The sequence below is a fragment of the Phaenicophaeus curvirostris genome, chromosome 1 (genome assembly GCF_032191515.1).
Source record: "Phaenicophaeus curvirostris isolate KB17595 chromosome 1, BPBGC_Pcur_1.0, whole genome shotgun sequence".
NCBI classification, from domain to species: Eukaryota; Metazoa; Chordata; class Aves; order Cuculiformes; family Cuculidae; genus Phaenicophaeus; species Phaenicophaeus curvirostris.
The window spans coordinates 151,336,573-151,361,010 of NC_091392.1; the positions used below are offsets into that span (position 1 = coordinate 151,336,573).

General features: G+C 37.7%; 1 non-coding gene across 1 annotated transcript; it reads left to right on the forward strand.

Moving 5' to 3' along the window:
• Positions 1-7,538: 7,538 nt before the first annotated feature.
• Positions 7,539-7,698, forward strand: LOC138716910 (U1 spliceosomal RNA). The gene has a single exon (XR_011336778.1). It is a non-coding gene; the product is annotated as a U1 spliceosomal RNA (small nuclear RNA).
• The last annotated feature ends 16,740 nt before the right edge of the window (positions 7,699-24,438 follow it).

Here is a 24,438-nt window from a genome sequence, read left to right on the forward strand (position 1 = left end):
TTTCTTCTCAAGATTTTTAAATAAACATTGTACAATCTCAATATTTGGTATTTTATATTTCTGAAAAGTAAAGAGATTTTCCTTTTCAAGGAAATAAACAAGCAAACAAATAAAAAAGTGATAAAACAATCCCCCTTACTACCCTCTTACTCCTTTGCAAGACACTGATAGTATATGAATAAAAAATACGAATTAATAAAGAAGTGATTTTTATCTCACTCTGTATAGATCTCCAACCTAAAATCTTAAGGTGGACGTACCACATTTTTAGTGATATGGTTGTATTTATACCAATAGTGGAGGTATTCAGACTGGGTGATCTTTGAACTGCAGGTTTTCAAGACCATAGTTTAAAAATGCCCTAATTATTTGCTTATTTAAACCAGACACCCCTGAAGTTTTTTGCTGTGGCCTCCTTCATCATCCCTTTGCTTCAGTTTTGATACAACACTTATGCAAGATATTTTAAGATCAATTACCAAGGCTGTCATCAGCTCATTTTCCCTTATTTTGCCTTGCTTCAGTAAAGGTTCTCTCATCAGGTTTTCTCTTCTGTAAATCATCATGCAGAAAGGAAGTAATTTGCTATCCTTCTTCCTATCTTTACTAATAATCTTTTATTTTCCACAGTAATATCCACATGTAATACCAAATAAGGATTTGGAAACCTCTAGTACTGTAGATACTCCAATCTTTGTTGCAGTCTGAAAGTAACAGAAGAGAATTTAGAAGTTCTTCTGAAGTTTTGAGATGTAATAAAATCCAATATTGGAAAAAGTAATATTGTTAGGAAATAAAAATTAAAACAAATTTTGAAATTAAATAAATATGCAACTACTGTGGTCTACTCGCTGATCCCTGGTAAGCCAAGCATGTTGGGAGAAAAAAATCCCATTGTATCCTTACCTTTTGTAAAAATACAGTCAGTCACAGCATTAAGGCACTCACTTAACATACCCAAAAGTCCTGTGCCTGGGAGATCTCCACTCCCTGAGAGTCACTTCAAATCACTTTGTTAATAAACTGGTGATATCTGTTAGTAGAAATTATATGATGTACCTCAATAAACCTAAATGGTTGTAAAATCAAACTCTCCCTAAAATTCCATCTGCAACAATTACAGACCATACTATGGCCTAGGTAATGGATACGGGTAATCATGAGAAACTTCTTTCAGAATTACATTTATACTAGGGTTTATTGTTTCAATAAAAATGAAATGAACTGCGGTTAAGTATTTTATGGAAGAAAACAGGCACTGCTATTCTGTCCATTAGAATACAAAACTAATACACTCACAAGAGTAAAATACTTCATGGATTTGGAAAAAAAAAAAAAAAGGATGCCTATAGATCCACTGAAGCAGCACAATGGACAAAAATATTAGTGACAAACTTCTAATATTTTTATAAATATCTTTTTCCTATATATAGCTATAATAGCCGGTTATTTTATAATCTAATTTGAAAAAAAGTTGCTGAAAATGTTTATACATTAGTGCATGAATTAGTTCACTTCTTGATGTAATAGCTTACTAGCTTTTGTTATACCACTGCACAGTCTTATTTTAATTCTATGGGAAGGGACATTGAGACAAGGGTCATGTGTCAATGACAGGGTTTAAAACATGAGTTTGTCACTTTCCTAATTCTTGCTCTAAATAAAACTGTCTCAGGAGATGTAAAGTACCTATTTTAAATCCTGATAACAGGAAATAGATCCAGATAACAGGAATAGAGGAAATACTTTTGTTATTACCTCTGTTTCATTCTATTTTAATTTCTTGAAAATGAACTTCCTGTTCTTTTATGTGGTATATTGGACACGATGCCCCCTGGAACTTGTCAAAGATCCTAAATCAGACGGACTGATTATAATAAAGTGACATGCATTTTAATTAGACTATAACACTGAAGATGACAAACTTAATTTTTCTTTAATACTCAGTTTTCAACTTTTCCTACAAAAATATATCTATTAGAGTACACAGATTATGGAAAACAACTAATTGAATCCACAAATATTTTTTGTTCTGTTTCGCTCAAGCTACCATTCTTTGTCTTCAAAAAAAAAAACCAAAACAGAAGACCATTCTGAAAATAATAGTTAAATAAGAAGTCCTTTGGTTTTGAATCCATGTGTGTGCAAGAATTTCTAAAACCAGTGAGCTTTATTCCAGGAAACTATGTAACTAAGAATTATAGAAATTCTTTGAGCATAAGCCTGAAAGACCATTTTCTTGAATGCATCCATACAGTAAGATGTTTTAACTTTATTGAATTTTCATCTACTCTAATAAACAGGTAATTTATCATATATAGTAATAATAATGGCAATTAATGTTTCAAAAATATGTTCATTGTCTGGATTTTGACTTACTATAAATCGACTCACCTTTGATTAGCTACAGACAGGGCACAATCTGCATTCAGTTATTAATGTAATGTGTATTTCAATGTAAATTAGTCATGACATTGGAGGATTTGGACATAATTTTCAATGAAAATGACTGATTTCTCCGGCCTTATTTTAAAGCTATACCAATACAGCTGTGCATAGAATTTGTGCTTTTTCAATATTTTAATGAAGTTAATAAATGAAGAAAAAACACATTACCAGGGATTGCTGAATTGTTTATTAAACGTACTATCTTTTCATATTTTTTGAGTGCTGTAAGCATCTATTGGAAGTGCAACTTCCTGTTCCCCTCCACTGGAGTTTATACAAAGCCTATTCCAATTTATGTCATCTAAATCAAAACTTTCTTTTTAAAGAATAAGCCATTCTGTACCTTTTAATAGAGAAACAGATAGCAGTTAGCATTCTCAAGGTTTTGTTATTTTTAGTAGAGTGCTATACTGTATAAAATAGATTTTTAGTGTACTGTTTTTAGAAGCTGATGCCCAGTTTGTATTGCTTTCTCTTTTGAAGATTTATTTCAGCCTAACACAGAGACTGTTTATCTTCCATTCAGGGTAAAAACTTATTTCACAGAAATGAGAATGGAAACAACAGAAATTCTGAAAAGAAGTAACTGATTTCCATATTGTCTCAGAGGATCTGCAGCATTCTGTACATCTAAACTTGCTTGAGAACTTCCTAGACACCACAACCATATACAATGAAAGAAGCTCATACGAGTGCTTGTCATACAGGCTGACCTCCAAAACAGAGTTTCTGAATGCAAGAGAGCATGTTGGACAGTTGACTGACTTTAATGACTTAAGTTCAGATAGTTTGTTAAGAGAGACTGGTGTTTAGAAATAGTAAATTAATTGCTAGATATCTTCACCTGCCACTGTTTCTTGACACATAGCTATATCAAGGCACATTGATACTGCCGTAACGGACTGTATGACAACTGAACTTAAGCGTCAGTACACAAAGCAGAAGTTTAAAAGCGATATAACTAAAGTTAAAAATTAAATTGGAATCAATAAACTAAAATTTTGTGAACTCTTTGTGATATCTGGTATCTCATAAATTTCCAGATTTTTGAATATCAGAATATTGTTTAAGGTTATCAGGACAGAATATGTTTATGTTTACTTTGTACAATACAGATGATCTTGAATATCTTGTAGTATCTATCTAGGAACTAGTTGATGTGACTTCTTAGATTCAGAACCTGAGGCAATTTGTGAGTAGAAGTGATAAATTCTTTATCCAACTACTTTCTTGTCCCTGAAATTTGAAACTGGGCATATAACGTTTCTCTTTTATATCACCCATACTTCACTTTTCTAGATTTTTGGTTTAGGAGTATGCACTTTCTAGAACTGAGAATTTTTTAACAATTTCTTTGCTTAATTTTAATTTTCTGTAGAGAATTTTCACAACTACATTTTTTAAAATAATGCTGTATAATGTGTTACATTCAAAACCTCGAATACTGTGTTCAGTTTTGGGCTCCTCACTACAAGAAAGACATTGAGGTCCTGGAGCATGTCCAGAGAAGGGCGATGAAGCTGCTGGAGGGGCTGGAGAACAAGTCTTATGAGGAGCAGCTGAGGAAACTGGGGTTGTTTAGCCTAGACAAGAGGAGGCTGAGGGGAGACCTTATCACTGTCTACAATTATCTGAAAAGAGGCTGTACCTAGGTGGGTATGGGTCTCTTCTCCCAAGTGATAGGTGATCGGACAAGAGGGAATGGCATCAAGTTGTTCCAGGGGAGGTGCAGATTGGACATTAGGAAACTTTTCTTCACTGAAAGTCTTATCAAGCACTGAGACAGGCTGCCCAGGGATGTGCTTGAGTCACCATACCTGGAAGTATTTAAAAGATGGGTAGATGAAGTGCTTAGGGATATGATTTAGTATAGTGGACAGGTATAGTTGGACTTGATGATTTCAAAAATTTTTTCCAATACAGTGATTCTAAGATTTTATCAAAACAAGTATCAAAAAAAGTTTCAGATTAAAACAGGTCATGCATAATATTTATCGAATATTTCCTATGTTAGGGTCTAGACATCTACACAAACACATTAATTAGTTTTAAAAATGGTTAGTAATGCTGGTAAAGAATTTCTACACTATAATGACAGATGAAGAGTTGAATATTGACACTGTAACTGAAGATGTTGATAAGAGCCTGTATGGAGATCTTTCACAGTAAAGATAGAAAGATATGAGCAAGTATCTTTTCCTTATGCAATTACACAAGCAAAGTCACAAGCTTGCTTTACAGGGATAGAGCAAAGAGTGTAAATCATAGAATCATAGAATCACAGAATCACAGAAACATTGACTCATAGAATAGTTTGGGTTGGAAGGGACCTTAAAGATCATCTAGTTCCAACGCCCTTGCCATGGGCAGGGACATGTCCCACTAGATCAGGTTGCCAAAGACCTTTCCGACTTGGCCTTGAACACTTCCAGGGATGTGACATCCACAACTTCACTGGGCAACATGTTCCTGTGCCTCACCACTCTCATGGTGAAGAAATTCCTTCATATGTCTAGTCAAAACCTGCCTCTCTCCAGTTTATACCCATTGACCCTACTCCTATCACTACAAGCCTTTGTAAACAGTCCCTCCCCAGCTTTCTTGTAGGCCTCTTCGGGTACTGGAAGATTGCTATAATGTCTTCTCGGAGCTTATCCGAGAGCCTGGAGAGGCTGAACAACCCAAACTCCCACATCCTGTCCTTGTATGGGAGGTGCTCCAGCACTCTGATAATCCTTGTAGCCTTCCTCTGGACCTGTTCCAACAGTTCCATAGCCTTTTTGATATTGAGGATTCCAGAACTGGGCACAATCCTCCAGATGAGGTCTCACAAGAGAGGAATAGAGGGGCAGAATCACCTCCCGTGACCTGCTGGCCAAGCTTCTTTTGATGCAGCCCAGGATACAATTGGTTTTCTGGGCTGCAAGTGCACGTTGCTGGCTCATATCCAGCTTCTCATCAATCAGCACCCCCAAGTCCTTCTCCACATGGCTGCTCTCAATCACATCATTCCCCATCCTGTATTGAAACTAGTGATTGCCCCAACCCAGGTGTAGGACCTTGCACTTGGCCTTGTTGAACTTCATGAGGTTCACACAGGCCCATTTCTCCAGTTTGTCCAGGTCCTACTGGATGACATCCCACACCTCTGGTGAATCACGTGTTTTCTTCTAATCTGGTTATCACAGAATCATAACGGTTTGGGTCAGAAGAGACCTTAAAGACCATCTAGATCCAACCCCCCTGCCATGGTCAGGGACAGTTTCTACTAGATCAGGTTGCTTAAAGCCTCACCCATCCTGGCCTTGAACATCCAGGGACGGGGCATCCACAGCTTCTTTAGGCAACTTGTTCCAGTGTCTCATCACCTTCACAGTAAAAGATTTCTTCCTAATAGCTGATCAAAATCTAACCTCTTTTAGCTTAAAATCGTTATCCCTCATCCTATCACTGCAGTCCCTGATAAATCGTCCCTCCTCAGATTTCCTGTAGGCCCCCTTTAGGTACTAGAAGGCTATTATAGGGTCTCCCTTGAGCCTTCTCTTCTCTAGGTTAAACACTCCCAACTATCTCAACCTGTCCTCATATGAGAGATGCTCCAGATCTCTAATCATCTTTGTGGCCCTCCTATGGACTCATGTCAACAACAAATTCATATACTATTTTATAACTACCTGTTACGTGCTGGGATTGTGTTATCAAATCCCATTCAATTTTGCCTTTCTCTCCTGCATTTAGTTGTCTAGTTCCCAGATTAAATCCTCCTTCTATTCATAGATGACAGCTTATTTTTATTTTTGTGCACTGCTAATGCCCTCCTGTGCATTTTTTCTATTTTCTCCACATTTTTATTATTATTTGAGACTTTTAAATGTACAACTTTAGTGCCTAATAGCAAATGTAATATAGCAGTATTTACATTTTCAGCTGCAAAAAAAAAGAGAAAAGAAAATTGCCTATTACATCATACATACAGCAGTCTTCCTAACAAATACCAGAAGACTTACCGGTTTTACCATTGCTTTAGAATTCTGATTCACAATCAGGTTTCGATATTTCATAATATCTTGGTCTTTTTCACAAATACTATCACTTTACCTTTGGGTTATTGCCTATCAAAACTGTATTCATTTTCTCTTCCTGAATACAGTAACTTTCACTTTAGTTTTTTATTCTAAAATTTATTTGACTTATTATTGTTAACAACCTTGTCCCAAATTTATCTGAATTTTGTTCCTGTCTTCTGATTTGATTTCACCTCTGCCAGCCTGATGTCATCCACAAATTTTATAAGTCTTTTTCCTATTCCATCATTCTGCTTGTTAGAGAAAATATAATATAAAACCACCTAAAAACCGTATTCTATAAGACCTCAGGTGAATTGCTTTACCAGTTTGATGGTGAAACGTCAATGAGTAAATTTTATGGCTATTTTTAAAGAAGTAGGACTTTCATCTTTATATGGCTCAAGAGGGTCTTCTTTGGCTTATCTTTGTCTTCATAAATCCATCTTGCATCTGTTTCTTCATCCTTTTAAGCATTTATACTTAAATTGAATAATTTATGTGATATCTGTATAGATGTTAAAGTTGATTAGACTACATTCTACCAGAACCTCCTTTTATTTTTCTCCAAGTTTGCTGAAAATGTTTTGTTTTATTTTTAAAAAATTATATTATTCAATGGTTTTCATTCCTTCTTTCTCTTAGAACAGTGAGGTCTTACTTTGTGATTGCTTTCACCAAAATTACCCTGAACATTAGATTTTCAGCTGCAACTACAAGAAATCCTAAAACAACTACATCGTTGTGGACCTGTATTTTACAAGCCAAGGAACAAGTCTCTCCCAGCATGTGCACTCATGTGCACCCCTTTTATGTTTAGAAACATCACTGCTCATTCTAGATGCTTTTTGCTTATGCTTTAATACGATTCAGAGATAAATACTGAAGTATAAAAAAATCTCTGTAAATTATTTGGAGGTCTTGACATGTTAGTCAAGGTCTGAAGCCAGTTAATTCATGCAGACATTAACTATAGCTCAAAACATAACCACAGACACAAAAAACGTACAGTTTTCATCACAAGTCTTACTTACCCAGCAGGGGAGACACCATGATCAGTTAGGCAGTTTTCCCAGGGTGAGGTTCATCCCTTGCACTCCAGATGTGCTGACTCCTGCAATTTCCCCAAATGCAGGAAACTCAATTGCATAATTTGTGGTAGTGGGAGATCATGTTCGCACTCAATTACTATCTATATTTTGGCTTCTATGTCTATATCAATCACAAAAAGAAGGTTAAAGAAAGTGTAGCTCTACTGATGGATTAAAATGGTGAGATCATACCAAGAGATGGGGAGAAAGCCTAGGTACTCAACAAATTTTGCCTCAGTCTTCACCAACAACCACTCTCCTCACTCCTCCTGGGTCAGTGGACAACAAGATGGGGACCAGTGGGGAAAAGCCCTTTCCACTGTAGGGAAGAATCACGTTTGTGACCACCTGAGGAACCTGAATATATATAAGTCTATGGGACCAGATGAGATGCATCCCAGAGGCTTATGTGGTTGCCGAGCCACTCTCCATGATATTCAAAAAGTCATGGCAGGCAGGAGAAGTCCCTGGTGAGTGGAAAAAGGGTAAAATTGTGCCCATTTTTAAAAAGGGTAGATGAGATGACCCCGAGAATTACCAACCTGTCAGCCTCACCTCTGTACCTGAGAAGACCATGGAAGAGACCCTCCTAGAAGAAATGCAAAACTTTGCTTTAGAAAAAAGGAGGATGGGAAGGTCATTAATGGCAGCCAGCATGGCTTCACCAAGGGCAAGTTCTGGCTAACCAACTTAGTGGGTTAGGTAAAATTCTAGTTGTTAAAACACTTAAATCAGATTTGGGATTTAATTCTCCTAACTGAATGGGATAAGCTGCTCTCCAGCCCCTCAGGCACTTCATTTTTTCAGTTGTCACGGAGAAACCATCATACTAATTGGACATACATCAACACCTTCTGTTTCTTACTATCTTACCAAGGAATTGTCTTTTTTTTGCTGAGTACTGAAGAGTTTCATGAAAGCATCTAAACCTTTTGTGCAGTAAATGGAAAACAGGAAATACCTCACTTCGGCGATTTTTGGTCATCAAATTTTTTCACAACTCCCTGTAATTGCAGAAGGAGCCAAGATCCTGGTTCAGTATTATATTGGATTGTACATACAGTTGATCTGTTACTCAGGGCAGCAGAAGAGGAGAAACATGTAGAAAAATAGGCAGGGCCCCCTTTGCCTAATTTTTTACAGGAGAGATAAACGTCCAGTAACAGAACAGCACAGTGACACATTTAAATATTCCAGATATCTCTTGCAGCATTGACCTACTAGCAGTAAGTAATATCAAGTAAGTCACTTGACTGACTGATAGACCCTTTTCATACAACTTATGCTGCAAAGAGTCTTTCCATATAGACCATAAGGTGTAATATCTGCAGAAACTTGACTGACAAGAGAATATGAGTAGACCAGAAGTTGGCTTGTGCATGTAAAAAAAAAAAAAAAAGAAAAAAGAAGAGTATGATGTATTTAGATTTTGAGGGTCTATATATTAAGCTCATATTGACAACAAACAGTTTATATTTATAAGTAATCATTATGCAAAAATAAATTCTTTGCTACAGAGAATGTATCACATTTTATTGCACTGTCCTAAATAAATGTTTGGTTGTTTATAGCCTTATAGACTGTCTTTAGGGGTTTTTTTAGTAATAATTCTTATTGAATGTTGATTGTTCTCAGTGTAAGCAATAACATCAGAGCTTGTATTGAGAAAGCCACTTTGCTAGAACCAGACAACAAGAAGTTACTCAGTGCAAAAGACTGCACTTATACAATAAAATGTAGTTTGACACTTCAAAGTTCCTCTCAGCCTGCAGCCATTAATCACTGTCTTCAAGAATTTTCCAGAGCCCATTGTACAACAGGTTGTGGAGAGGAGCTGAACACTATTCCCTCTTTTAATTCTGACATTTCTTGAAATTTTCTCCTATATTCTGCTCTTAATCATACCTCACCTGGAGTACTCATCTAATTTGATGTCCTCCAACACCAGAAAGACATGGGCCTGTTAAAGCAGATCCAAAGAATGGCCACAAAAACGGTTGAAGGGCTGGCAAACCTCTCCTGTGAAGAAAGGCTAAGAGAGTCAGGCTTGTTCAGCTTGGAGAAGAAAAAGCTCCACAGAGATATGATAATGGCCTTTCAATACTTAAAAATTACTTGTAAGAATGATGGAGAAAGACAGTAGTAGTGACAGGACAAGGGGTATCAAAGGATAGGTTCTCATTGGAAATAATTAAGAATTTTTTTATGATAGGGAGAGATAAACAGGTTCAGGTTGCTCAGCTAAGTTATTGATGCCTCATCCCTGGAAGTCTTTAAACTTATGTTGGATGGGGTTTTGAGCGACATGAACTGGTGAAAGATATCCCATGCCTTCCTCTCCCTTGCCTCCTCAAATGACTTTAGTGTCTGCCTTCAAATAATCTGAAGTATAATATTCTGTGTAATAATACTATTTGCTACATGCTTGTACTTTTCACGTTGTATTTTTCTACCATATTTACTACATTAGCTGCAGAACAATCTCATATTGTACGAAAAACCTTCCTAGTTAAAAACTGAGTAAGAGATCTCATTAGAAATCTTTGGTATTAATCAGATTATATAGAATATGAATATTTAATGCATTTTGTGGATGTAAATGAGAATTATACTATGTGAGGGTAATATCAATAATTTTTTATGAGTTGTTTTGATTTTTCAGGTCTTTTCAATAACATTGATAGACGTCTTTTATAGATTATTGTAAGTGTGGTATCTTGATTGTGATCTTATGTCTTTTACTATAACTTTACTAGAATCTCAGATGTTATGACTTTACTTTTTATACCCTTAAACTTAAATTTAGTAGTAGGAATGTGTTGTATCAGATGAATAAATTAATTTGAGAGGAAGAAGTCACATATTTTTCTACATCAACTTCATGTTTAGCCTTTGAAAATATTTTAAACAGATGTCTATTCACTTGTGGCTCTTACTTGCCCACCTCCAAATCCAAGCAACAAATGAAGAAACAAAAAAAGCAGATCATACAGAATTAAACCAAAACAAACCAAACAAATCCAATATTTAATTCTATAAAAAAGGAATATAATGAATTCACTTAGACATATAACACCAGAATATCCCAAGTTTAACCCAAGATCATTGCCACCTTTCACGTTTGGAGTGTAGTGTGTGTTTGATGAGTTGCTGCTACGTAGATTTGAAAAATTAGGTGATTATAGGGTAAAGAACATGGAAACATGTCAGAACTTATTTCAGTCTGTAATTCCCACAACTGTGTTTACCTTGCAGTGCAGAAATACATATCTCAGATTCTGGAAACAGCTTAATCATATTGATATATAAGCGAATATAAACTTTATTGAGATGTGACTACTTCTGAACCTTCCTAGACAGATCAGCTCAGTAAAAAAATGAACTTTTTATTATGTTCTAAAAGTGATATAAACTTACAGAAAGAACACAAGGCCTAAAGTTTGCAATGATTAATTTATCAAAAGAACATTTCGTCCTAAATTTTAGGAAAATCATAGATCGATAAAAACAAGCACTGATGGAGTTTATCAACAGAAAATTTTTTCCAGGGTTAATGGAAAAACTGTTATAATATTAAGAGGAACATGGTTCAGGCGTGTACTTGGAAGTGTTACTTTTATGGTTGGACTTGATGATCTTAGAGGTCTTTTCCAACATAAATGATTTTGTGATTCTGTGGTACACATAGGTAACTCATTGTCTTATGCCTTCAGGGGTATTTAAACTGATACAATAGATTTAATCTGTAATGTAGCATACTTTGAAAGCCATCCTTTGACTAACGTAAGTCATACTTCTTTACAGATAAGATTTTAATTTAATAATAGGTAGCAGATAATAGTGTGCATGTCTGGTTATACTAGTATCTGTAATTTATAGAGAATTAAACTGAAACATAGTAGTAATACAGTCCTGTTAGTACTAGGAAGATACATGTCCAAGGATAAACATTGAAAGAACAAACTGAGCAATTGTGAGTAGAAGCAGTTAATGGAGACCTAGCCCAAGTTCATAGTAAACATGGGAAATAATAATAATGGGACATAGAAACAACCCTAAAAACATCATATGTATTTCAAAGTTTATTCCCATATGGCTATGACAGTTGAATATTTTGACAGACTGTGCACTCTTCTTAAATCATAAGTCTGAGATATGCACTGCTCTTCAGCTGTCCTTAGAAAGTTTATTCAAGGTTTTTTTTTTAAAAAAAATAGTCTATGCAGTCTTCTATTTGAAATTGTCTGTCTTCAAAAATTCTATTAAAAATATTTCATCTGAAAGTCTCATTACAATACACAGATATAAATGGATATTCCAAAAGCCAAACATTAATAAATAAACATTATCTTACAAAATTAGTAGCAATCAACATAAAGCTTACACATTCAGTAGCATATCCAGAAAAAAAAAAAAAGTTTATTATCTCCTGCTAAGTAATAGAAGAGAAATAGAGATGATCTTTTATGAAATGTAGTAAGCTCAAAGTTTTTCTGGTATTTTTTGTCTATGCTATATATATTAAAAAAAAATATAAACATTTCATTATCTTTATGTAAATTATACATCCAAATCTTGGTTTTATTAGATTATTTCAGTTTAAATATAACTGCCCAGGATGATTTGGTATATTTAATGTGAATTGCATATATAGAGCATTGAGCGTTCTACAGAGTTCCCACTATTTTACAACACAAGTTAGTGGTTACACTTAGATTTAAGTCCTTTAAGTTTTTTAATGTTCTGTATTAAGGAACCTGAAGTATTGTAACAAGCATTTAAACAGCATCAAATGCTTTGCTTTTTTTAGATTAAAGAAGCTTTTGAATTTCAGTGGGAGTATCTTAGTATATAAGTTCATGGATTCTTTCTTTTATGTTCTTTATTATTTGATAGCATAGTAATAGGCCTTAGGAGACATCCTACTATGGCAATTGGGGAAAAAGTGAAATTATTTGATTAATCTGTGTGACGGGGTTTAATTGTAGAACAAAGGTAACGTTCGCTGTATTCTAAAGAGAAAAGAAAAAAATGTATTACAGATTAAATTCAGAGTGCCATCTAGTGTTGAATAGAAATGTAAAGAAGTAATCCTATTTAAGGTGAACACATACATGTTTTAAACTGAGGTACATCATCAAGATCTTAAGGCCTATAAAAATAAAAATTATGTATGTGTATGCTTAACATAGTACATTATAGGAAATATTAATATTTTTTTAAATGATATATTTGTTCTTTATAAGTCTGCAAAAATTTTGTCTGGAAAATCTGTAATAAACTACTGTGTTTATACTTTAAAATATCTGAAAATATAACATACAGAATAAAAGCACCTCTTTGTCAGTAGCAGAAACCACTTCATATGAATTAATTATGGTCTGATATTGTGGTTTTTTGCTTGCACCTTTTATAGAACACATTTGCTGTTATGTTGGTTTGGCTTGTTTTTCTCCCAACATCAGTGATGGGTATGAACTAACAAATTTCTCCTATTTGCTATGTCTGAAAGAGTTGTGTGGCTCATAAAGTACATTTCTTGGGAAATTCTTCTCCAATGTTGTTAAAAAAAAAAAACAAAACACAACAAGAAATCCTCAAGTCTTTGACTCAAATATATCAATAAGATTGTTTAGATTATTTTGGGATTCTGTTGTTGTTGTTATTTTAAAGTTCGGTAGACAAAAACTATAGCAAAATCAGAGAGTCAGAATATAAATGTATTTCTGACAGGTTAGTCAGACAATCTAAAAAAAAATGGATGCCAAAATATTGCTCTTTCCCATTTACCGGAAAAGCTACAAACTATAGGAATAATTTGTTTGAAAAATGTGCTCCTACTCTGTCAATAAGTTTTGGCTGTCTCTTATGTCTTCTGGAAATGCGAAATATTTTACGAGCTAAGAAGCTCTCATTCTTTCCTGTTCTCATTCCAGTTTTTAATAAGACATGCCAAGAAAAAATAAAAGCATTCAATGAAGAACTGGAGTTTTTATATAAAAGATCCTGCTTTACATACCTGCAGTAAATACTATGTTTAACAGATCCATCTGTAATCCTTGGAGCAGAAGTCTCACTTTATGAATTTCTCTTCCTTCTGCTTTCTTCCATTCCTCACTGTAACTCACCAATATGTGCAGGTTTTGTTAAAAATGCCTCAGATTAAAATGGGATGTAAAATAATTATGAATATGTTCTCAACACATTCTACATTTAACCCAATCAATTACTCCAAGAAAATAAGGAAATCATGTATATTTTTTGAGAAAATTTTTTACTGGAAGGATATTATAGGCCACCAAATTAGTAAATGTTATGACAGGATCATTCTTTGTTGTACAATTATGGACAATATGTCCTGTTTAGAACAGCACATGTTTATCTGGAATCTCTTATTGAGTAAATACACTTGACTAGCACTGACTTCTTATGGTAAGGAACATACATTTATGCCTTGATCACATGGCATATTTTATTTCATGTAAAAAGTGAGTGGCTGAGCAAGCCAAGTACTGTAGGAATCCCACCAGAAGAATTTTAAGGACAGATGAAATACATCGCTGAATCTGTTTCATAACATTCCTCTGCCACTTTCCTTCGTGCACTCGTGAACAATTTATTCTGGTGGAAAATCCTGTTTCCAGGCAGATTGCCTGTTGGGGCCTAACACATGATGGAGCATTTGGTATTTATTTATTTATAATTCCAAAATGATAACAAATTACCTGTAGGTTAAATAATAAATAAATAAATAAATCTCAGATTAAGGCTTCCTTCCATATGTTTGGGATTGATTGCAAAGGAATTGATGCACTCGCATATGATTATCTTCAGCATTAGGTCGAAGTTGTACAGATGGGGTCTACAGATAAAAAAGGTGATCATTTCAACTCCTTGGCTCTTATTTCTCCTATTGCTTGAGGAAGATAAACTACTTCAAAACTGAATACAGTTAGGTTTTAGTGATAAAAATTGTCATTAGTTTCATAATTTCTAAATGGAAAACATCCTCTCCCTAAAAATTACCAAATGGATATTATTTGTGTAAATCATCTTCTCCTTCATCACTTAGCTTGTCATTGCTCATAAAAATAGAAAACAGGAAGCAATAATCCAGCCTTACATCCACCTTAAAATACGTTTAATCATAATTATTTTTTGTTTATTTTATGTAAAATTCAGTTCTTTACCTCCTAAACCTCCCAGACAATCGTGATTTCCCACAAGTCAAGGTGAAATTCATTTTCTGAGTAAAAAAAATTAGATGCTAATTATCCATTTGGTACATTTAGAATTCTGCTGGTAGTCATAAAAAGTTAGCAAGCAGCATATTTTTTTAATTTATGTTTTAAAATGCCAGTGTTGTAAAGAATATTAATTTGCTAAAAATAATATTTATATGTCAATAGAAAAATAGTTGATATACAGTAATATTTCCAGAACTATAAGGGAGTTGGATTTCCTAGCATAAATTAAGTATTTTTAACATTTGGCTTTTTGTCTGTTACTCAAACCTGCTCTAATTGCCAAAAGAGAGAATTAGACAACCGCAGAGTGAAACTTATGCCTGAATATTTATAAGGCATTGACTTTAGAAATATAAAGATAATGAGTTTAATTTTTCAGTAGACAATTTGCTGTTGAATAGTTTAAGTATGTAATTCAAATAGAACGGTTCTTGTTTTGGAGGACTTCAAAAGCGATAATTATTAAGTCTCTTTCTTTAGTTACCGATAGGCACTCCGAAGCAGAACTCCATGCAGTTGTGGAGTCTTCGTCCCTGGAGATATTCAGAAGCATCTGGACATGACACTGGATAATGAGCTCTAGAGTGAACTTGTTTGATCAAAGGAGTTGAACAAGATGACTTTTAGAGGTGTCTTCCAACCTCAGTCATTCTATGAGTCTTCGACTCAGTGAAGTCACCACACTATGTTGGACAGCCATTTTGTGATAGGATTAATTGGCCTATGAAAATTATTAGCTCTCCCTACTGATTAAACAGGGAGGCTACATGACTGGTTAAGCATAGAATTCTAGTTTTATCAGGGCTAATAATAAATAAAATAATTCACACTCATTGTGTGAGGATTATCATAAACAATACTGATTAAAGCCACCATTATGTACCGGATAATCTGTTTACAATAGATGTAATACAGCTAATAATTATCTATTGAGTGCAGTATGAAACTCAAGATATTGAAACTATCTTAGCAGTGACTGAAAAATAGCTTTAAATACACATTGCATTCCTGGTTCTCTAACCCATATCTGTTTGAGTGCACCATAGTCACTTCTTCTTCAAAGACAGAATAAGGATGTGTGAAAGCAGGAGACCCATAACATATATCCTCAGGTATGCAGGAAAAAATGAGCAGGAAGCTGGAAAACACTTAAGGTTTTAAAAGTTTAGATGCAGTCAAAATTGATCTCATATCTTCACAGGCATCCTCTAACTTCTGTACTGGTTTTGGTTGAGGAGTTAATTTGCTTTATAGCATCTTCTAGGGTACTATGTTTAGGATTCATGACAAAACGCAGTGTTGATAAAACATTACTGCTTTAGCTGTTGCTGAGCAGTGCTTACACAAGAATCAAGGTCTTTTCCACTTCTCACTGTGCCCAACCAGTGAGTAGGATGGAGGTACACAAGGAGGGGATGGACGTAGCTAGGATAGCGAATCCTAACAGATCAAAAGAATCACAGGACAGAATCATAGAATCATCAGGCTGGAAAAGACCCACAGGATCATCGAGTCCAACCATTCCCATCAATAACTAAGCCATGCCCCTCAGCACCTCATCCACCCATCTTTTAAATACCTCCAGGGAAGGTGACTCAACCGCCTCCCTGGGAAGCCTGTTCCAGTGCCCAATGACCCATTCTATAATCTTTTTTTTCTGATGTCAAGCCTGAACCTCCCCTGGCGGAGCTTGAGGCCATTCCCTTTCGTCCTGTCCCCTGTCACTTGGAAGAAGAGGCCAGCACCCTCCTTTCCACAACCTCCTTTCAGGTAGTTGTAAAGAGCAATAAGGTCTCCCCTCAGCCTTCTCTTCTCTAGGCTAAACGAGCCCAGTTCCCTCAGCCACTCCTCTTAAGACTTGTAAATATACCCCATATTATATGATATCATTGTAAGGCTCAAATTGGTTGTTTGAATGGCTTAAACAGTTTTACTGTGTGTGCTTGAGGCTTTTGGGAGGTTAACATTTTGCTGCCCTAGTAGCTGGAATGTTTGACTAATGAAAGGAGGGGTTTAGTTTTGCATCTTGTGTGCAGACACAAAATTGCTAAATCACACTGTTGAGGCTGGAAAGCCTCCCTGTGTCTGCATGTCCAAAGCTGCATTTAATATGGAGGGAAGGTCTTTTGAACTGCGAGACACACCAACGCCTGATTGTGCCTGTGCTGCCAGAGGGTTTAAGCAGCACTCATCCTGGACAAGACTCTTTTGAACCAGCATTAGCCCTTGGGCCCCCAGACATAGCCCTGGCATGTCCTGGAAGGGGCTACCATGCTTGCCCCACCACCAGGACTGCCCAAGATGTGATACTACATCAGTCAGATGAGACATCTCCTTTGTGTGTTAAGGGATAGAATTTTATCCACAAATAAGATATGTCTTATAAGTGATGTCCATCACTTTCTTTCTTCTCTTTCTCTCTCTGTTCTTACCTCCTCTTCAAAATCTATCTTATCTCGGCACTTTTGAGTGACTTTGACTGTATTTGAGCTACTGCTATTTTTGTAAAAATCTTTTGCCAAGTATTTTTGTAAATTTTTATGATTTTGACTGTGTTCAAAGTAAAGATTGGACTTTTTAGATGAACACTAAAATGATTATGTTCACTTTCTTTGCTGCTGTACAAAGATTCAGAAGGATCTCCTCCACCCCACCACCCTGCAAGGCAGTTCATGTTGGCTTGGGTCTTACAGTCATCCCCAGCAATAAAATCTGACATAAGAAACACAAATCAACAAGTAAACTTTTTATTCCTATGCACTCATATATACATCCACACACATAGATATGCTGGCATAATGGCACACGTATTAGAATATGAATTTATAATATAAATTTACAAAAATAATTATAGGCACTTCTATTTTGTTACGAATAGAAGGATACCTCTTTATTTAATTAAAAGTTAGTTGGTGGCATTAATATGGGTCCAAGAAAAACAACATCTTCCAATTAGTTCTGCTTATGGCATTGTTATTTTTTCCAGCTTTTTAAGTAATAACACTGTTTAGGTTCAGTAATAACTAATAAGCTTCTGTTTCCTGTCTACTTAATAGCTGGCATCTGCCTCATGATAGTGACTAAAAAGCTGATAATTAACAGTCCAAATTCAATGAAAACATCAGTTTCAAAGTCTGAAAAGAATTATATTTCAGGACTGCATAGAGGCCCTATTCTATATTGCTACTTTTCAATAAATGAAATAAATGCCAATACAATGTCAGTTTATTGTTTTCTCAATAGAAATTACTACGCTGAGCGATTAATTTACACTCACTCATCTTCTTGTGAAAGACAGCTAAGTAGTAGCCCAGAGTGCTTTATGTTTTCTGAGTCCTATAGGACAATTAATTAATTATTTTTTCTGACACCTGTAATTTTGCCAGTGAAATCCTTCATATCTTATAAGATTAAAAGTAGGCAATATTTTCAAAACATAAAAGGAACCTAATAGCTTGCATCTTCTTAAAAGAAATTGGAGTGTTCAGTAACTTTAAACAACTTAGATACATGTTTATTTAGTCCATCGTAGCCATCACAAAGTTATTCATCTGAAACAGGGTCTATCTTAACTTCAGTGTCTATCTTTCTTAGACTGAGAGTCTCTCTCCTCCCTCTCTCTTTCCCCTCTGGTCAGATTTTATCTAGAATACTTAGGCTTCTGGGGGATAAATTTCTTTCCGACTTATCTGCTTCAAGTCACTAGCAAATTTCAACAACAGTAGGCAAGAGTGCTGATACAGGACAATGCATTATGTTGAACTTATTAGCTGTTTTTAATTGGAGTTCAATATTCCTGATTTGAAAGAAAACAAAAAAAAACCCACAAAACACAAAACCCAACACCTCCACCTTTTTAACAGCCATGTACTCCTTCTGAGAGGCACTAATTCTTGTTTTTACATCTAATTCTTAATTGATGGAGATGTTTGACCTCTTATATTGTGATAAATACGTATGGCTCCTACAGAGCGCTGAGGGATGCCCTTCCATTGAGTCATGAGGCTTCAGATGGACCCCCTTTCCAAGCTTCACCTCAGAGAGGAGCCTAAGGTGGCAGGATCTGTCCCTAGTCCCAGTTTTTTTTGATGGTTTATGACTAAAGCATGACATGATATGTGTATACGTGTTAGTCACCAGGCAGAATTAGTGTAAACAGTGGGTAATTTATTTTAAGCAACAGATAAAAACAAGTTTTGGCTTGCTGTTGATAAATTCATTTACTCTGTCAGCATTAGATGATTATAAGTAGTTAATAATGATCATACAAACTTGAGTTAATAGTTATTTTTCCAGAGGAACATCTCACAAAGTCAGATTCTTATTAAAAAGCATGTCCCTTCTTGAGGGGCAACATTATGTTGTCAGAAGTATAGGCTTTCAGAGGTGGTTTTGCTCTTAACAGAAGAAACATGAGTCTGTGAGACCTCCACCTTATCTGTATTGCAAGGTAAGGCTTTTTGTTGTTCAAATAGAACTGCTACCTTTTCCAAACCATTCTCATTTGTGAAGTTTGGTATTTGCCATCCACAAAGCCTAGTAAGTCTGTTATATCACATATATAACTTTAGTCCTATAAAAGCCTGGATTTTTAGACTTCCTTCACAGCTGATTGAATCCTTCTGGAAAACAAAGAATCTACTTAACAGACTGAATTGTTCCTTGTAATTGATTATGATTCAAAACTTCTTCATTTACTCAAAAATATATTCTGCAGTGCATCCCAGAGACTTGATGACAGAAACGAAGAATCCTATTGGAATCGATTGCAGATCCGAGCATGCTGAGGGAGCCTGCTTTTATTTCCATGCAAATGAAAAGAAAGATGAAGGAATGATACATCAGAAAGTTTGTTCTGATGTTATTTTGCAATACAGATATTACATATACATACATGGTTCAGGAGGTATGAAGCTCCATGAAGCTCCAGTATACAGGCACAGACTAACCTAATATACACGTATACTGTATCTGAGCTATTCATCTCATCCTCTTGTCAAGGCTGATGAAGTAAAATTAGCTTCCCCACTATTAAGTTCATTCCAGAAGATAATGCCCTAACAATGGGTTGACTGCCACTGATGTAGACCACTACATTTAGTCAGACAAATCTTGCTTGTGATATACAGACTAGGAACTTTCACATTTTAAGTCCCACTTTTAGATTTCCTGAGTAAACAATAGAGAACAAACCTCTTATCGAAATTTTCTATTTCTGAAAGTCATTCAGAAGACCCTATATAGACTCTTCTTATGTATTGCTTTTCAGACCCATCAAAATTTTCTGATGACTATTAATTGACTAACAAATGCCCAGAAATTTTTTACTAATGAAGTCATCCTACTACTGCAAAAGGACACAGAAATTTTTAATTTTGAATATGAAGTCATCCTATTGTAGCCCCTAATATTCTACAGGATGAATCACACTGCTTAGTGTAACAAACCCACACACTGTGGCAGATCCTCATGCTTTAAAATATTTTAAAATATTTGTATAATAAAAATAGATATTCAGTGTAGTTTTTCTGCAAGAGATGTTATTTCTGTCTTTGCATGGAAGATGTGTATAATCATTAGTTTTAGTTGAATGTCTTTCAGTATTTCCAATTTTTATTACTATCTTTTATCCTATAGCATATGCTCCTATGCTGCGATGACCTCATTCTTGTATTTTAAAAAATAAATCAAACTACAGTATGATTACTCATAACTAAATAATATATCCTTTCTAATTCAGGAATTAGTACAGCTTTCTTTTTCTTTGTGTCAGATTAGAGAAGCTCTGATTTACTTTGCTTACAATGCCAGAATTTGAATTAGGAAAACTTTTATTTCTGCATATTGTACTAGATATATTTTGGTTTTGTCAATATGAGTTTTCCAGAAAGTTTCCCTATGTCTTAGTGACCATTATTTATATATATATATATATATTTCCCCTTCTTTATGATAGATTACAGATAGCCAGTGAACAACTAGGTCTTGTTTTGGTGGTATAGGGTGGTTAGGAATGTCTATATAATGGTGTCCACCTGCTGAACAGAACTGGATCCTGCAGTTTACTTCTTAAAAAAAAAACAACAGATTTTTTTCTATTTTTCTCATTTTTTTCTATTTTTCTTTCGGCAGCACTTGCAGCAGGACGGTGAGTTCTGTGGTGGGGTGGACTTTTTGAGGCGGTGGGAGCTTCCCGGAGCCGGGAAAATCCCAGAAAAAAAAAAAAAAAAACCCAGGCACGGGTCCTGACAGCCCCACACGCCGGTCCCGCGCGGTGCCTGACGGGAGGGGGCGGTCCCGGCAGCTACCGCGGGAGATTTAAACTGCGCCCCTGGAAGCACCGCGAGGAGGAGTGTGGCAAAGAGGAGCGGGCAGGGCGCAGAGAGGACCTAGGGAATAGGCAGAAGACACCGAAGACCATGGTGGCCACCCGGCAGAAGATTAAAGCTGCTCCGTGTGCTGCAGCAGGCAGGGTGGATGCTGCCACCCAGACGGGGCCACAGTGGGTGCATGCAGCTCCCCAGACCCTGGGCTGCAGGCAGTGCCCCCCTCCCACACCAGCTCGTGCCTCTGGTACTGGCCCCACTTGTGAAAGCTGCGCTTGAGTGGGGGAACTCCTTCACATGGTGAAGGAGCTAAGAGAGGAGGTGAAGAGGCTGAGGACCATCAGGGAGTGTGAGAGGGAGATTGACCAGTGGAGCAGGGCCCTCTCACTAACTCAGCAGCCTGCTCGAGCTAGTGTGTCCGAACATCATCCACCTGCAAACTGCAAGGTTGGGGGAACAAGAGATGGGGAGTGGCAGCAAGTTCCTGCCAGAGGAAGGAAACCTACTCCCCTCACCCAGACAGCAAAGCCCCAGATCCCCCTGGCGAACAAGTACCAGGTGCTGCAGGTGGAATCCAGCCCTGAGGATGAGGATGATGGCTCCCACAGCCTGGAATCCTTCCCTAGGCTGCACCATTCTCAGAGAAAGATAAAAACATCCTCCATCAAGAAGAAGAGGAGGGTGATTGTTGTAGGGGACTCCCTCCTAAAAGGAACGGAGGGACCCATTTGCAGACCGGACCAGCTCCACAGAGAGGTCTGCTGCTTGCCGGGTGCATCAGGGAAGGAGGTAGCTAGAAAACTTCCTTCCCTGGTTCACGAGACAGACTACTATCCTCTGATAGTAGTCCAAACTGGTAATGATGACCTAACAAACAAAAAGGCCAAAGCCATCAAGAATGGCTTCAGGGCCATTGGGAGAATGATGGAGGGCTCTGGGGCACAAGTAGTGTTCTGCTCCATCCCAATGCTAAATAGAGAGGAGTGGGAAGCCAGGATGAAGAATTCGATTAATACCTGGCTCCGAGCCTGGTGCGAGGAGAAGGGCTTTGGCTTTTTTGATCATGGGGGGGCTCACGCACCCCCAGGCTTTCTCGCTAAGGGCGGGAAACATGGGTCTCCTAAGGGGGCTAAAGCCCTTGCCAGAAACCTAGCCAAGCTCATAAATCGAGCTTTAAACTAGATGTGAAGGGGGAGGGGGTTGAGCCCAGGCTAGACAGGAATGAGCCTGGATGTGGGGAATTGGCGATTGGGAGAGGGTGCACGGGTGAGGACCACCAGTACCTCACCGCACAAAAAGTGGCGGAGAACACACCTCGGGGTGCTAAGGGAGATACAGGCACTCTGGTGTCAACTACTCCAGTTACCAGGCAGTTGGGAACGATCCCTGTTCCCTCTAGGAGGGCTGAAGGCTCGGCAGCTCAGCTGAAGTGCATTTACACCAATGCACGCAGCATGGGAAATAAGAAGGAAGAGCTGGAAGCTGTCATAGGGCAAGGAACCTATGATGTCGTTGCCATCACGGAAACGTGGTGGGATGACTCATATAACTGGAGTATGGCTACGGTGGGGTATAAGCTTTTCAGGCGGGACAGGAAGGGTAGGAGAGGAGGCGGGGTAGCCCTCTTTGTAAGGGAGGACTTGGACTCCATTGAGATGGATTGTGACCATCAGGAGGTTGAGTGCCTGTGGGTCAAAATCAGAGGAGCCCACCAGAAGGTAGATTTTGTGATGGGAGTCTGTTACAGACCACCCAACCAAGGAGAAGCAGCTGATGAGCTCTTCTATGAACAGCTGCGGTCAATCTCTAGATCAATGCCTCTCGTTCTTGTGGGAGACTTCAATCTGCCTGATATCTGCTGGGTGTACAACACAGCAGAAAGGAAGCAGTCTAGGAGGTTCCTGGAGTGCGTGGGAGACAACTTCCTTGCACAGCTGGTGAATGAACCAACAAGGGAGGGTGCCCTCCTGGACCTGCTGTTTGTGAACAGAGAAGGCCTTGTGGGGGATGTGGCGGTAGGTGGACGCCTAGGACTAAGCGACCATGAGATGATAAAATTTTCTGTTCTAGGTGAAGAGGGTGGTTAGCAAGACTGTAGCATTAAATTTCCAGAGGGCAGACTTTGATCTCTTCAGCAGGCTGGTTGGCGAAGTCTCATGGGAGACAGTACTCAAGGGCAAGGGAGCCCAGGAGGGCTGGGAGCTCTTCAAAAGGGTGGTCCTAGCAGCTCAGGAGAAAGCCATCCCCGTGGTCCGGAAAAAAAGCCGGCAGGGAGAAAGCCAGCTTGGTTGAATAGAGAGATCTTGAGGGATATCAAGAAGAAAAGAAATGTTTATGGCCTCTGGAAGAAGGGACAGGCCTCTTGGGTGGACTACAGGAGGGAAGTGAGATTGTGTAGGGAAAAAATCAGAAGGGCTAAGGCTCAGCTAGAAATTGGATTGGCCAAGTCAGTGAAAGATAACAAAAAATCTTTCTACAAATATATAAATAATAAAAGGCGGACTAGGGAGACCATACAGTCCCTATTGGACACAGAAGGAACAACAGTGACAGGGGATGAGCAAAAGGCCGAGGTACTTAATGCCTTCATTGCTTCAGTCTTTAGTCGTAAGGAGGGTCGTTCCGTCTGTGTACTAACCCAGGAACTAGAGGAGCATAATGAGGCTCCCATGATCCAAGAGGAGGTGGTCAGAGCCTTGCTAGCCCGACTGGACAGCTACAAGTCTATGGGGCCGGACGGGATTCACCCTAGGGTACTGAAGGAGCTGGCGGATGTGCTGGCCAAACCCCTTTCCATCATCTTCCAACAGTCCTGGAAGACTGGGGAAGTCCCACTGGACTGGAGGCTGGCGGATGTTGTGCCCATCTACAAAAAGGGCCGCAGGGAGGACCCAGGAAACTACAGGCCTGTCAGTCTGAGCTCAGTGCCAGGGAAAGTCATGGAGCAGGTGATCTTGAGTGCTATCATGAAGCACATGCAAGAGAACCGGGTGATCAGGCCCAGTCAACATGGGTTCACAAAAGGCAGGTCTTGCCAGACTAATCTGATCACCTTCTATGACAAAGTGACTCGGCTGCTGGATGAGGGAAAGGCTGTGGATGTGGTCTTCCTGGACTTCAGCAAAGCCTTTGACACAGTTTCTCACAGCATTCTGCTTGAGAAACTGTCAGCCTCTGGCCTGGACAGGCGCACACTCTCCTGGGTGGAAAACTGGTTGAATGGCCGGGCCCAGAGAGTGGTGGGAAATGGTGTGAAATCCAG